This window comes from Triturus cristatus, chromosome 4_2, assembly GCF_964204655.1.
Source record: "Triturus cristatus chromosome 4_2, aTriCri1.1, whole genome shotgun sequence".
In the NCBI taxonomy this organism is placed as follows: domain Eukaryota; kingdom Metazoa; phylum Chordata; class Amphibia; order Caudata; family Salamandridae; genus Triturus; species Triturus cristatus.
The window spans coordinates 282,548,503-282,564,167 of NC_140586.1; positions in this window are offsets into that span (position 1 = coordinate 282,548,503).

Here is a 15,665-nt window from a genome sequence, read left to right on the forward strand (position 1 = left end):
CAATCTACTCGAGCCAAGGTACTTTCCCAATACCATATCTCGTTTTGACCATTTAGTTTTGGGGAAGTTTGCCACCTTTATATTGTATGAGCGTAATATTTCTTTGAACCAGATATCCACGTTATTTGGGTTTAATTTATGGTTAAAATCCCCCAACAGCATCAGTGTATTTTTATGGTGGTTTTCACATAGGCATTCCACATTTCCATTTAACTTTCCCATTTCAGACCTATACTTCTCAGGCCCCACCTTTGTATGTATGCGTTCACTATTATCATGCTTTTATTCTTAGGGTATGGATCCTGAATGTCCACTTTGCAGGCCACCAGCCATTTGCATCTTACTTCTAGAGGTGTCACCTTTCTAGCTGAACAAAACCGTTGATTATGGGGGTTACATTGCACAGCCATGTTTCTTGCAGACACACAATCTCGTAGAGATCTATTAACTTCTTGAAACTTTCTAGTTTTGATATTCTACTAAACCCATTAATATTCCATGAAGGAACCCCAAGGCTGTGCGACTTCCTAGCATCACAAACTATTTCACTCAGCCACCCCTCTTCACCCAAGGCTGATATAGAAGGAGTCACATATCTATTTTCATGGCTCATGTCTCTTCAAACTTTAGCAGACCCAGCACATGACACATTAATTTCGATATCACCCTTTTCCTTAATTGCCTGATCAATTAGTCTAACTTGCCTTTGTCCAAGTCCCGCATGATGTCTCAGGAATAATTTTCCATGATTGCCTAATATTGTCACTTCTGATTCTGGGACTGACCTAATCCCTTCCTTTGATATCTCAATTTCCGCTTTTATTAATGTTGATTTTACCAACCCTGAATACATCACAACTTTTGTGTCCTCATTTCCCTTTTTATTTTGCATGAAACCCACTTTCCTAAGGTCTTTTGCCCCTATTTCTTTTAGGCTGGCACATTTAGAGAGGGATAGTAATAGCTGGGACCAATTTAGAGGGTAAAACTTTCTCGCTTGTTTCCCCACTTTCCCATAATGTGATCGTTCAAAGTATAGCCACAAATTACTTCTATCCCTGTTTTCTTCATCTAGGGGTCCGTCACTGGCCTTGCCCAAATCCCTACTACCCAGCACTTCCAGTTTCCTACTATTTGCCCTTTATTCCCCTGGGTTTTCCTTTCTACTTAGTCTACTCAATCCACCCACCTGTTTAAGAGCACTACTCTCTTTCTTGCTCCAGGATTGTGGGACCACCTCCCTTGATCGACCGTGCAAACTCTTTCCTTCACCTTCGTATCATCCCCGGCTTTCAGACTCATTGGAGATACTTGGAGGGGATGGTGGGGGGAGGGGTTCACTTGTTCTTTTGCAGATCTATTATTCCCTCTGACAATGACGACATCCTTTTTTTACTCCATACTCTTGTCCCGCACCTCCTGTTCTCTCTTATCTTTACCAGAGGCCATGCCGCAGTACTCTATATTTCCCCCAGCATTCCCCCCCACCATTTGTGACCCTTCACTAACCAGAGTGGAAAAGAGCCGAGGTGATGAGGACAGCCTTGGTTTGAAGGAGAGTTCAATTTGGCTTGGGGGCACTTGGTGACTTAAAATGGGTTAACTTGAATCCAACAAACTCCGACTAATGTTTCCAACATCAATTTGTTGCCCTTCTCTAATTAGACCAGGATCTGACAATAGGTCTTTTCTTTTAAAATGCTTGACCACATAATCCTTAATTTTTTTATTTGGTGTTTTATATAGCGCGAACATGACCCTGAGTAGGGTATCAGAGCGCTTTACATTTGCATATCAAGAACAGTTATGTTACCAAGTCATCAGTAGTTGTACATTGATTTTGAGAAACACATTAAAGCATAATATACATATATACAAGGCCACAAAGAGGTTAATGTTCGATGAGAGGTAGCATGTGTATGATCATGGAGGATCAATGATAATGGCGAGTCTGCAGACTTACACTCCTCCCTTCTCACTTTGCAGGTGTCGTACTTTAATATTCGGGACCGCGTAGGGGACAGGGCCCTACCCCTGTCTATCTTGGTATTAGCAAACCGCAAATGGTAAATGCGGCATGTACGAGTGCTTTATATATCGTTCTAGCTATGAATGCACTGTGTACACGTTATTCTGCTTCACTACACGGGTTCCATTTTGGAAGCAGTGGCCATCTTGTCATTGCCCTCACATAGGCTATAATGGAGTAAATACGGGCCTTACAGTACATGGGCTTCTCCTCTGACTTCTCTGTGACCTGGGCAGCTGGCTCTGCTGCCCCAGGTCAAACTGGTCTCACGAGCTCCCCTTCCTCCGTCCACCTGTGATTAGCATCAGGGCTTGACCCGTCATAAAACCCTTTCATTCTACACAATCCTCCGGCTAATCTCTTTCACACCTGCTTGTTCCTGCTTTATGACTTGTTTCCCAAAACAGGAGATGCTCGTGTTTATTGGGGGGTCTATTGACATCCGATGTGGGATCTGAACCTTACTGTGTAAATCATTGTGGGCTGGCCGAACTGGAATGTGGGATGGTCATCATGACTCTGCTTTTTCGTTTGTAATGTATACTTGTAATGGCCATATCATAAACCTAGGAATGTATGCTTGAGGCAAGAAAAAGGGTATTTAAGATGAAGTCCGTTCCTATGATTTTCAGCAGTCTCCTGAGAACATACACGCTGTTGTACTTCTAGGATACCTGTAATTGGTCTGCAGCCAATAAACGAATCTTTGACTTCACCCAGAAGACTCTGTGTTTCTGTAGGTCTGGAACAGGGTGAACCCAGAAGTCATAGGGTGTGTGCCCCTGCACCGCTGGGACTAAAATACCCAGTACTTCAGTTTGGCGCCCAACTCGGGACGATTTCAGCGGTACCAGTCCAAGCCAGAGGTTCGTGAGGAGCTTCGTGTGGAAATTCCGGAGGAAGGCCGCCACTTCATCGACCCCTGCATGTCGACGTGGTCCGAAAGTCTTTTCTGCGAGGTTCTCCGCGTCCCGACGGCTACGAAGGACTGCTGCCCTGATTAATCGACCTGTTTTGGACCCTTGACGAGTTTGAGAGAGCGAAACAATCGAGAGAGTCTTCTGGTGACGTCATCGATCGGCAATATTCAGTTAAGTATAAGTGGAGCGTCTCCCATTTGTTTTTGGTATCCTTCGGGATCGTTTGATTTGGTAATTTGGTAATTTGGAGTTTGCAAACGCCAAAGCCAGAGGACTCGTGTATTCACGAGACTATCGTAATCGATAATCCTTTGACGTTTGGATCTAGACTAGTGAGCGAAGATGCCTGGTTCTGGAATATTTGGTAGATTATTCTGTTTGGGTTGTGGAAAAGATTTCCAGCTAGAGGAATCATGTCCGGTTCCTCCGGTTGGAACTCCAACTTATGAGCTCTATGTAAAACATGGTGTAGGCCCCATTGCATATAACGAAGTGTGGATCCACTACACTAGGAAAGACGGTGTTTTAAAATGGCCCCAAAATGGTAGTTTCGATACCGATATTTTAGATAATTTGGAAATTAAATTGTTTAAGAAGAAAGCCCGGCCGGCGATATTTGACTCTTTCCGCTTATGGCGAAAGGAAGCCAAACAAAAGGAAATTAAGCTAGCGAAAAAGAATAAAAGAGAGAGAGGTATGACAGTAATGCAAGCAGCTGTACAATTTAAAGACAATGAGGAGGAACAGATGAATGAGCAATTGCACAGGCAGCGTAAGTTAGGGATTGACAAATGTTACCCAGCTTTACCACATTCTAAGCAGAATGAGTTAGAAGAAAAGGAGAAAGATCCCCTGATGTCGCATTTGCTGAGTTCGCCACCCCCGTATGCTGAAAATGCCATGGCACCTCCCCAGCTTGTGAATATGCCACCTCCAGTGAATATACTGCAAGCCTTGCCGCTACCGCCAGTTGCTTTGCAGCCGGCTCCTATCCATATAGCGCAGCCCTCTCAAGGGCCGCCAGCTGTGTTCCCGACTGCCCCCGCGCTTCCTGCGACTTTGCCTAATTCAGCAGCTGCCTCCCCTGACATTCTTCCTTGCACCACTCCAGTACCTGTTTCTACATCCTCTTTTCTTCCCTCTGTTTTTCCCCCTGTTTCCGCCTCAACTTCTCCTTCAGCGCGACAGCGCTTAGCTAATGTGGTTACTACATTAATGTCGCCTCTCTTTGAGTCATCTGGTGCGACTCCTGGTTTACAGCGTAAGCAATTGCGTAGCCAATTGCCTAACCCTGATGAGAAAAAGGTAATAGACAGCATGGCGCGTAGATGGATTGTTTTCCCTGCATTGTATGATGTGGAATCAGTTGTCAACGTTTTCCATCAGTGGGATGCCCCAAAACAGAGATATGTGTTTGAGAAAATGTGCGAAATTCTCTGTGAAGAATTGGAAGATAGTGGTAAAAATCCGAGCCCGCAGGAGTTGTGTAGAGTGAGGTTCGATTTTGGAACTGGTATAATTGTGGACCGCGAAGTAGATAAAGCCGTTGCGGTTGTATTGTCCTTCAGGAATGATGATTGTCAACAGTCATTGTTTGAACAAGATGTCCTTGTGGGGAAAAAGGTAAAAGCGCGACAATACCCCATGAGAGAAGTTCCCCCGGTATGGAAGGAAGCAGTTGCAGCTGATGCTAACGCCGGTATTGCCGCTGCGCCAGCGCATTTCCAGCGTGTTTGGGTGCATGTTCCATGGAAAAGATCTGAGGTGTTAGCGCTTAAGCAGTCATTGCCTGATCCCCGTAAAAACCCAGCAGGTTATTATAAAGAGTTGTCACAGACGGCAGGGTCATGCGTTATGAATCTGGCCGACATAGATATGTTGTTTGGTAATGTTGTTCCACAGCCTCTATGGGGATCAATTCGTAATGCAGATCACGATGCAGAACTAGGGGATACATGGGCTAACATCGTTGCTGCTGATGCTAGACAAACTGGTGGCACGAAACCAGAACCTTTAGTAGCTGAACTGCCTGGTAGAATCATCACGTATATGAAGACAATAATGCCCGCGATGCGCGTAAATTGGGACAAGTTATCTGCATGCAAGCAGAAGAAAGATGAGACAGTGTCAGACTTCTTTACTAGGTTTGAAGAAACATTTATTGACCACAGTGGGCAGGATATGAGTACTGAGGGTGGCCAACGGTTATTTGTGGATAAGTTTGTGCAGAATTTACTTCCTGACCTGTGTAAAAAGTTGAAAGACTCAGAGAGTTCTTGGGCTGTTTCTTCTTCAGCGCAAATACTGGCTACTGCACAGTATTATGAAAATAGAGATAAAGACGAGAAAGATAGAACAGAGAAGAAAACGAAGGAACTAAAGACAAAGGTCCTTTTACAGCAGGCTTACCCACCACGAGGAGGTCAGAACAATTATAGACAACCCCAAGGTGTCTATCACCAACCCCAACAGTTTCAGAACAACCAGCAAATGAATGGGTATTATCAACCACGTGTCCCTGTAGGTCCCAACCAATGTTCATACTGCAAAGAGGAAGGTCATTATAAATATAGTTGCCCTAAATTAATGCAGCGGAACGGTAATGCGTATGGCGCAAGAGGTAGGGGTGGTCAGCAAGCTCCTAGAGGCAGAGGGCGTGGAAGTGTTCCCCAGAACGCGCGTCCTCTTCCGCCCCAAAGCGCCATTAATAGCTTTGATCAGCAAGCTAACGCGACTGGTAATACGGCCCAGTATTATAATAATGATTATTATGCAGAGGATGGCAATGCAGAAAATAATGATTACTAGGACAGCCATAGACAGAGAGAGGGAGTTGTTTCAGTGCCAGTGGATCAGAGTGGACCGTATGTTGAGGTGACTACAGCAAATGTGAAGGAGCCTTTTCTGCTAGACACTGGTGCTGCAAAGAGTTCAATCATGCATTCAAAACTCCCTGGCGCACCTTTGTCTGGCGATATAAATGTTTCAGTAGGTTTTTCTGGCGCCCCAGTTAGGAACCCGATTTCTAGTCCCATGTCACTTTCTGTTGGGCCTTGCGAGCTGAAAGCACCCCTGATTCTGAAAACAGGTTGTGGTGAGAATTTGTTGGGATTAGATTTGTTGAAAAGATTGCACGCTACACTGTATTGTTCTCCTTCAGGAGTACAACTTACATTAGGCAAGAAAGTGATTTCCCCAATGTACTTGTCTAAAAATACAATGCCGCCTGAATTGTCATCCCTTCCGGATGCCCTTTGGGCTACTGGTCCCAATGATGTGGGCCTCTTGGAGATACCGCCATATGTGGTGACTTTAAAGGCTAATGTCAGACTGCCACGTATTCCCCAGTACAAGATCTCTAATGAAGGGCAGAAAGCATTGTTAGACATTGTCAGCGACTTGATTAATAAAGGTGTGATTGAGGAGACAAGAGGCAACGTTTGCAATAGTCCGATTTTACCTGTCTTAAAACGAACGGACCCTTCACAGCCACCTGTTTACAGATTTGTGATCGATCTCAGAGAGGTTAATAAGATTGTTGTGCCACAGTTTCCGGTTGTCCCTGGTATAACTGCCTTGTTAACGATGATTCCAGCCTCTGCTGCATGGTTTTCAGTGATTGATTTAAAGAATGCTTTCTTTAGTATCCCAATTGCAGAAGAGAGCAGAGATATTTTTGGCTTTAGTCTGGGAGGCCGAAGCTTCCGCTTCAAACGCGCTCCCCAGGGCTACTGTGAAAGTCCATCAATATACAGTCAGGCTTTGAAAGCGCAGCTTGATGCACTTGTTTTACCTAGTGGCGCTATCCTGATTCAGTACGTGGACGATTTACTAATCGCTGCGGATACTGAAAAGATTTGTAAAAAAGCCACATTGTCATTGTTGCGCCATTTATCTGCTTTCCATCACAAAGTGTCTCTCTCTAAGCTGCAATATTGTCGACAAGAAGTGACCTACTTAGGTCATCTCTTATCGAAGGAGGGAAGGAAACTGACCCCAGAAAGAATTCAAGCCATTGCACAGTTGAGTGTGCCGAAAACACAGAGAGAAGTGCGTGCTTTCTTGGGCATCACTTCATACTGTAGGCATTGGATCCCTAGTTTTTCTTTGTTGGCAAAACCTTTAGTAGCCTTAACATGCAAAGACACACCGAATCCTATCCCATGGTCTGAAGAGTGCCAGAAAAGTTTTGTGGAATTGCGTAATGCATTGTGTTCGGCTCCTGTGTTGGGTACCCCTGACTACAGTAAGCCTTTTACATTGTATGTTCACGAGAAAAATGGATGTGCGTTGTCAGTGTTAACACAGCCTTTTGGCGACAGACCGCGCCCATGCGCATATTTTTCATCAACCTTGGACCCTGTAGCGAGGGCATTGCCAAGCTGTCTGAGAGCGACAGCTGCTGCAGCAATGTCTATCCGACAATCTGCTGGTTTGGTAATGGACAATACATTGATCGTTATGGTTCCACATGCTGTAGACACATTACTAAATAGGACCAAGACACAACACTTGACTAGTGCGCGATTATCAGGCTATGAGCTTACACTGTTAGCAAATCACATACACATAAAGAGATGCAACACACTGAATCCGGCTACGTTATTGCCAAATCCAGCAGACCTAGATGAGATTGAGCAACATGACTGTCTGTTCAGGACAGAAGAAGAGACGAAAGGGAGAGTAGATCTAAAAGATACTCCCCTGACTGAGTGTGATGGTACTTTATGGGTGGATGGTTCATGTTTCAAACTCCCTAATGGTGACACGACTGCTGCATATGCTATCACGACTTTACACACGGTCGTGGATACTGCACGAGTGCCACATAATTCGGCCCAAGCAGCAGAATTAATCGCCCTCACGAGAGCATGTGTGTTATCTGAAGGAATGAGAGTGAATATATACACAGATAGCCAGTACGCCTTTGGCGTGGCTCATAATTTTGGGCGTTTGTGGAAAGAGCGTGGGTTCCTGACGTCGCATGGAGCTAAAATTCAGAATGGCAAGTTGGTGAATGATCTCCTTGAGTCACTGACCCTACCGTTGCAAGTTGCGATCATGAAATGCAGTGCGCACAGGAAAGTCACAGATGATGTTGGACGTGGGAATGCGTTTGCCGATGAGACGGCGAAAGAAACAGCACAGAATGTGAAGACTAGAATGTATGTTGCAGGCCCCGCAAGATGGGTTGACGATGTTGGGATGTGTGAAAACACAATAGAGAGTGTGAAGTCGCTTCAAGCTGAAGCCACAGAGAAAGAGTTAAGCAAGTGGAGAGAAAGTATGGGTAAGTTGGATGAGAATGGTTGTTGGATTGATCTGACAGAACATAGGCGATGGTTGTTACCTGACGCATATGTGCTCCCAGTGGTTACTATGGCACATGGAATGGCACACATCAGTACGAAAGGAATTTGTAAGTTGTTGGCTCCAGTATGGCAGAATGCTGGGATTCCCAAGTGTGCAGAGAATGTGGTCAAGAATTGCATGGTATGTCTGAAGTATAACCCTGGTAGGGGAACCCCAACTCCAGCTGGTCACTTTGCACCCCCATCATGTCCATTCGAAGTTTTGCAGCTGGACTTTATTCACATGGAAAGATGCAACAACCTGAAATATGTACTGGTGGTTGTTTGTGCTTTCTCAAAATGGATAGAGGCTTATCCTCTGAAAGATAACACTGCCCTATCCACAGCCAAAGCCCTTGTGAAGGAATTTTTCCCTAGGTTTGGGATGCCAAGAATGGTGTGGTGTGATAATGGAAGTGAGTTTGTGGGTAAAGTGATGAAGAATGTATGTGAAGGGCTAGGGATAAAGCAGAAGTTCCATGCTGCAAATCACCCCCAATCAGCTGGACTAGTAGAACGCTACAATGGAGCCTTAAAGCTCAAGCTGGCCAAAATCCAGGCGAGCACCGGTCTTAAATGGCCTGACGCTCTGCCTTTAGCACTCCTGTCCACCAGAATGACCATACACTCACGAGTGGGACTTAGCCCTTACGAGGTCGTCTTTGGCCGCCCGGCCAACGTATGGGGTGTACCGAGGCCTACGAAGTTTAGTGAGATTGAGCATCCAGTACTACTCGATTACCTGTATGATTTGACTGTTAAACTGCGTGTTTTGCACCAACAGGTACATGATGCTCTTCCCCAAGCTTCTGAACCTCCCGGACACCCCATCAACCCTGGCTCGTGGGTCCTGATCCGAAATTTCCAGCGCAAGAGCAACGACGAGCCTCGCTGAATCGGCCCTCACCTTGTACTTCTGTCGACAAGGTCAGCGGTGCGAGTAAAAGGGAAGAAACACTGGATCCATGGTACCCACTGCAAAGTAGTCCCCTTGCCTCTGCCATATGACCAGTGGGTCCAGGAGGGTATCGCCGACTCTGAGACAGACACTGTGCCTCGTTTTGTACCATTCAGTGACGCACGCCTAAAAGACATAGTTTCAGACCAAGAGAGTGACAATATTCTGCAAGAAGCTGTGCCACCATCAAATCGACTGGACACCACTGAGCCTGAACTTTTGTTTCAAGACCAAACAGCACCTGGCCGTCTCCGCTATAATTTGAGACCAAGACCCATGGACAAATAAAGATTTCCTTACTATTTCCTTTTTGACATTTTTGCTCTCCCATCTGAAGGACTTTCTTGATTTTTGTTTTTCGAACCACCATCCGGGTTCTGCCGCAGGGTCGCGGTGCCAAGACTTTGGGGTACAGGCCGAAGACGCTAGGTCAACGGTTCTGGTTGGTCTAGGGCGTTTCCCTGGACTGACAGGCGTACTCCTTAGCAGAAGAAACTCATCCGCCGCGAGCGGCCCGATTAGAGGATGGAGTTTTTTAAGATGGAGAGACCCGTTGAGGAAATGAACTTCAAAGCAAGGATGTGTAGAATTGTAAAAACTAAATGTTTTGTATTTTTGTGCTTTTTTACACTGTGTAGTATCATGATGTTTATTGTAGGATTTGTGTTCTTCTCCGCTCAAAAGCCCATTGAACCCACTGAACAGCCTATACCTCTTTCTACTGCCTCCTCTCACTCTTTTCACCCTTTGCCTGAGCACGAACAGACCAGACGATCAGAGTTTGTAAATAACTCGTTTATCCAGCTCTTGCACCAGCACCAACTGGTAATGAATATGACTAATTGCTGGGTGTGCGGGTTAATGCCACATACCATTAACAAAGGTATTCCTTATTTGGTGCTGCCGTATAGTTACAATGGATCGTCATGGGCATTCCAGACCATGTTTCTCTATGCTCTAGATACGTACTCCCCTCGCCAACCGCGTTCCATTAGACCTATCACCAGTAATAAGGCTTTGATGAAAGGAGTTGCCGATATGAGTAGGGATATTGATGCATACTCATCCATTCCCAAAGAAGAGCTGAGACCTTATGTAGGATGGAACGCGACGGGGTATAGTATTAGTCTGGGTGAAAGACAGCGAAAAATCTCATCTCCAATCTGGGTCGTACCCCACATGGGTCGGTTCTGCTTACAGGGTAATGGTCAGAATCCTAGAGCTCAACTGGGAAGAAGTGACTGTACTGAAACGTACACTTTCCCGTCACAGTTCTCCCCTGCGTTTTTGGCTGCCAAAGGCACATATTTCATCTGTAATGACCGAGCATATACATGGCTGCCCCCTGATTTCTCGGGCACATGTTATATTGCGAACTTGCTACCGCCTACATTTACTGCTGCCTCTGACTATCACAAGACCAGAGTTGTGAGAGGTGTGATTAGTAAGGAGGATACTGCCGGTCAGGAAGCGGGAGACTTCTTCTTGGGTTTCCTGCCGTTTTGGGGACCTATGGTGAATAGTAGGAACCTGAGACAGCTGACACGTGTGGTTGAATCCACTATAAATGTAACGGCTGGTGCCCTTGGTAATCTGACAGCTGAGCTCCAAGCGGATCGCCTTATGACTTTGCAGAACCGCATGGTTCTAGACGTTATTCTTGCAGACCGCGGTGGGGTATGCAAGGTCATCCAATCCAGTTGTTGCATTTTCATACCAGATAACGCTCCAACAGTATATCAAGCCATCTCCAAACTCCATAAAATATCTGAATCCATACACGTGGATAAGGGAGACTGGTCACTGGTGGGGTGGTTCTGGGAATTGATATCTGCCTGGGGTTGGAAAGTTCTGATGGTCATTGGAATGATCTTAGCCATTCTTTTCCTGTTCTGTCTGTGTATACAGTGTGCTCCTACGATATGTGGCCTCTGTGCTACCTTATGTGTAAGGAAACCTGTATCGAGGGACGAGCTAAGTAATAGGATGATGCTACAGCAACATCTCCATGACTTCGTGAACATCGACCTAGACTCGGATTAAGATGAGTATAGTGATTGCCTATGTAAGGGCAAAAGGAGGGTCTGTCGTACTTTAATATTCGGGACCGCGTAGGGGACAGGGCCCTACCCCTGTCTATCTTGGTATTAGCAAACCGCACATGGTAAATGCGGCATGTACGAGTGCTTTATATATCGTTCTAGCTATGAATGCACTGTGTACACGTTATTCTGCTTCACTACGCGGGTTCCATTTTGGAAGCAGTGGCCATCTTGTCATTGCCCTCACATAGGCTATAATGGAGTAAATACGGGCCTTACAGTACATGGGCTTCTCCTCTGACTTCTCTGTGACCTGGGCAGCTGGCTCTGCTGCCCCAGGTCAAACTGGTCTCACGAGATCCCCTTCCTCCGTCCACCTGTGATTAGCATCAGGGCTTGACCCGTCATAAAACCCTTTCATTCTACACAATCCTCCGGCTAATCTCTTTCACACCTGCTTGTTCCTGCTTTATGACTTGTTTCCCAAAACAGGAGATGCTCGTGTTTATTGGGGGGTCTATTGACATCCGATGTGGGATCTGAACCTTACTGTGTAAATCATTGTGGGCTGGCCGAACTGGAATGTGGGATGGTCATCATGACTCTGCTTTTTCGTTTGTAATGTATACTTGTAATGGCCATATCATAAACCTAGGAATGTATGCTTGAGGCAAGAAAAAGGGTATTTAAGATGAAGTCCGTTCCTATGATTTTCAGCAGTCTCCTGAGAACATACACGCTGTTGTACTTCTAGGATACCTGTAATTGGTCTGCAGCCAATAAACGAATCTTTGACTTCACCCAGAAGACTCTGTGTTTCTGTAGGTCTGGAACAGGGTGAACCCAGAAGTCATAGGGTGTGTGCCCCTGCACCGCTGGGACTAAAATACCCAGTACTTCACAGGGGGCTGCTATTTGGAAGTTGCTTGCTCGTATTCCAATGCATTGACTTTTCACCTCTTTCCTAGGAACTGCCTCACTCTCTTCTGGAGGTCCATTACCCATTTTGGTGCTGGAGTTCATCTGCAGACGGCTACCTTGCCCCCTTATGAGGTTTGCCTCTCACAACGCTGCCATGCTGAGGAGGACAAGTCAGGCACCTTACTAGCTCACCTGCTACGCGATACGCCCCCTCGGTAACAATACCAGAGGTGTCACTGCCGGATGGCTCGGTGGCGCACTCACAGGCGGCAATAAACAAGGCCTTTAAGGACTACTATGAGCAGCTATATAGTGCGCCAGTATCGGCGCCGCCAGAACAAGTAAACAGGTTCTTGGACGGCTTACATTACCCTAAACTGACGAGGGCGGCTCGGACAGAGCCGGAGGGTCCCATTAATAGGACTGAAATTAAAGAGGCCATAGGGGAACTCCCACGCAACAAGACCCCGGGTTCAGATGGGCTGCCGGCTGAATTTCATTCCACCTACACAGGCAAACTGGCCCCTCAACTCGAATGCTTATATAAGGCAGCACAAGAAACTAACAAGCTCCCATTGACAACTACGCAGGCTCTAGTTATATTCCTCCCCAAGCCAAATAGGGACCCACGTGATATGGCGGGATATCGCCCCTTGTCTCTCCTCTCCACAGAGTACAAGATACTTAGCAAAATACTGGCCCGTCGACTCCTTCCCTACCTTCCTAAATTAATCCATCTGGACCAATGCGGCTTCGTTCCGGGCCGCAATACGTCCCTTAATATACATCGCTTGCATTGCATTATGGGGGCGGCAGCCAAACTATCTTACAGAAAGGGATGCATCTCCCTCGATCTCCAACAAGCGTTTGACACAATACACTGGGAATATATGTTTGTAGCCCTGAGCAAATTTGGCATACCACCTAAATATATACAATGGGTCAAACTCTTGTACGCTGCCCCTACTGCCCGAGTTTGTACGGGATCCCATATTTCTGACCCATACCCGGTGGCGAGAGGAACTAGACAGGGTTGCCCCCTCTCACCAATCCTGTTTGTCCTGGCCCTAGAACCCCTCCTCCTAAAACTCCGAGTGGAAGCAGATGAGAAGGGGATCCCTTTAGGGGGGACTCAACATGTAGTATCAGCCTATGCTGACGACCTAATACTATACCTCCATGATTTAATGAGCGACATTGAGCCCATCCTCTCTATCTTTAGACAATCTGAGATCATCTCTGAACTAGCAATCAATGCTGCGAAATCACATGCCTTTTACATGGCATACAAAGAAAACCCTGAACCTATTCTCTTTGGCACAATAAATCTGAACGTTGTACCACTCACTTTTAAATACTTGGGTATACAAATAAATAGAAAATCTCAAGACCTATTAGAAGGCAACCTCATGAAAACTATCCACTCGCTAAAAACCCAGATCACATTCTGGACGTCACTTCCTCTTTCAGTAATGGGGAGAATAGCTATATCCAAGATGGTCCCACTCCCTAGACTGCTATGCTATTTTACTAACCTGCCGCTCCTAGTTCCACACAGCTCCTTTCACATATTGGACGCCCTACTTGTGGACCTCATATGGGGGAAGGGTCGTAGGAGAATCAGCCTGGTTAAACTCAGGTTGGAACCTGAGCAGGGATGTCTGGGGGCCCCTGATTTCCGAGCATACTACATAGCCAGTCAGTTGCAGTGGTTGTCGTATTGGCTGGCCAGGTGAAATGAAATTGATTGCACGCCGCAGAATCTGGCCCGGGGTTCGCTACACTCACTACTCCTGCCGGGCGGCCGGATGCCTCCCGCGGCCCCACGTTTACTTAATGTAGCCCTTATCTACTGGAAACGGTCTCTGCAATACACACTAACATTTTTACCCCATCCTCCGCCAATATCCCGCTACTAGGTTTACCAACTAACATGGGACTGATCACTAACCATCGTATTCTCCCCTGGACAAAGGAGGGGGTGGAGACAGTAGGTAGCTTATTCACAGATGGCGTACTAGCGGATCATAATAATTTTGCCCTAACCCAGGGAGTCCCCCAGACATTGTTCCTACTCCATGCCGCTATCACACACTATGTCAAAAAACATTGGTCCCCTAATGGGGAAGAACCCCCAAAACATGAACTGGAGCATGCAATACACTTAATGGGTAGGGGAAGACACCTGGTTTGTTGGCTCTACAGGGGCAGCCGGGCACATGCAGGTATTTCACTTGGACCCCTGCGCACGAAATGGGAAAGAGACATCGGGCGAAACCTCACTGATAAGGAATGGGCGTATGCCCTAGAGTTTACCAGGAAGGTGTCCCGAAATGTTAAATTCAAATACATCCAATACATGGTTTTACATAGGGCATATCTCACGCCACACCGTATTAACTGCATATATACAGATGCCCAGCTTAGTTGCCCTAGATGTGGGACAGCAGATGCGGGCTTACCTCACATGCTATGGAACTGCTCAAAACTGGGGAGGTTCTGGGCCAAAATAAGAGTCATATTGCAGGATATAACAGGCACATCGGCATGGGATGCAGCAGAAAGCTGCCTTATGGGCCTCCACCCCCACCCAACAAATCAGAAAACACAATATAGATTTGCTGATATGGCCATATTATTGGAAAAGAGGGCCATCACCATGAGGTGGAAGTGTTCCTTTCCTCCTCAACTACACTCGTGGCACACGGAGATGGTCCAGTGGGGAGCGGCGGGGAGCGCCACGCTTCGACGAGAAGAACACAGGTGGCAGCGCAAAATACCCATCTCCATGGAGTGGGACCACATATTGGATTCATTCAAAGCTATAGACTTAACAGAACTTAACAGTACTCAGACTGTGTAAAGTATTCACATGTTACTATGCGGGACCAGAACACTTCCATCTAGAAATATGCTCACATTCCAGACAACTCAGTTCATATATAGACACTACCAATAAAGATGCTATCTGCTGAAGCACTGTACAGCACAGTATAAGTTAAGACGTATAAGGGTGGTCCTAACAGGGGGGTGGAGGGAGGGGGGCATGTTTTTGACAAGTTAGAGTTTGAAATGAGTACTGACGATATGGTCAATACTATTAGTCTGTTATTTATACGAATGTCAATAGTGTACATGTTTGAGTGCAACTGACTTCATAGTAGCCAACTACAGTAATGACAATGCAGAGACGGCTGAGATTGTAGTTCTCGGGTGACCTACTCTTGTATGATCTGACAATGACTTATAACCGACTCTACAAATGAAAATGACATGTGTATATGTACTGACAATAACTATAAAGTCAATAAAATTGTGTGTTGAAAAAAAAAGGAGGTTTGCCTCTCCCTGGTGCTATCCCACTATGATATTATTCTCTTTGCCTGGGTGCCTTCACCACCCTTATTAAACAAACACTTACCCCTGCTGCACCTGTTAGTTCGA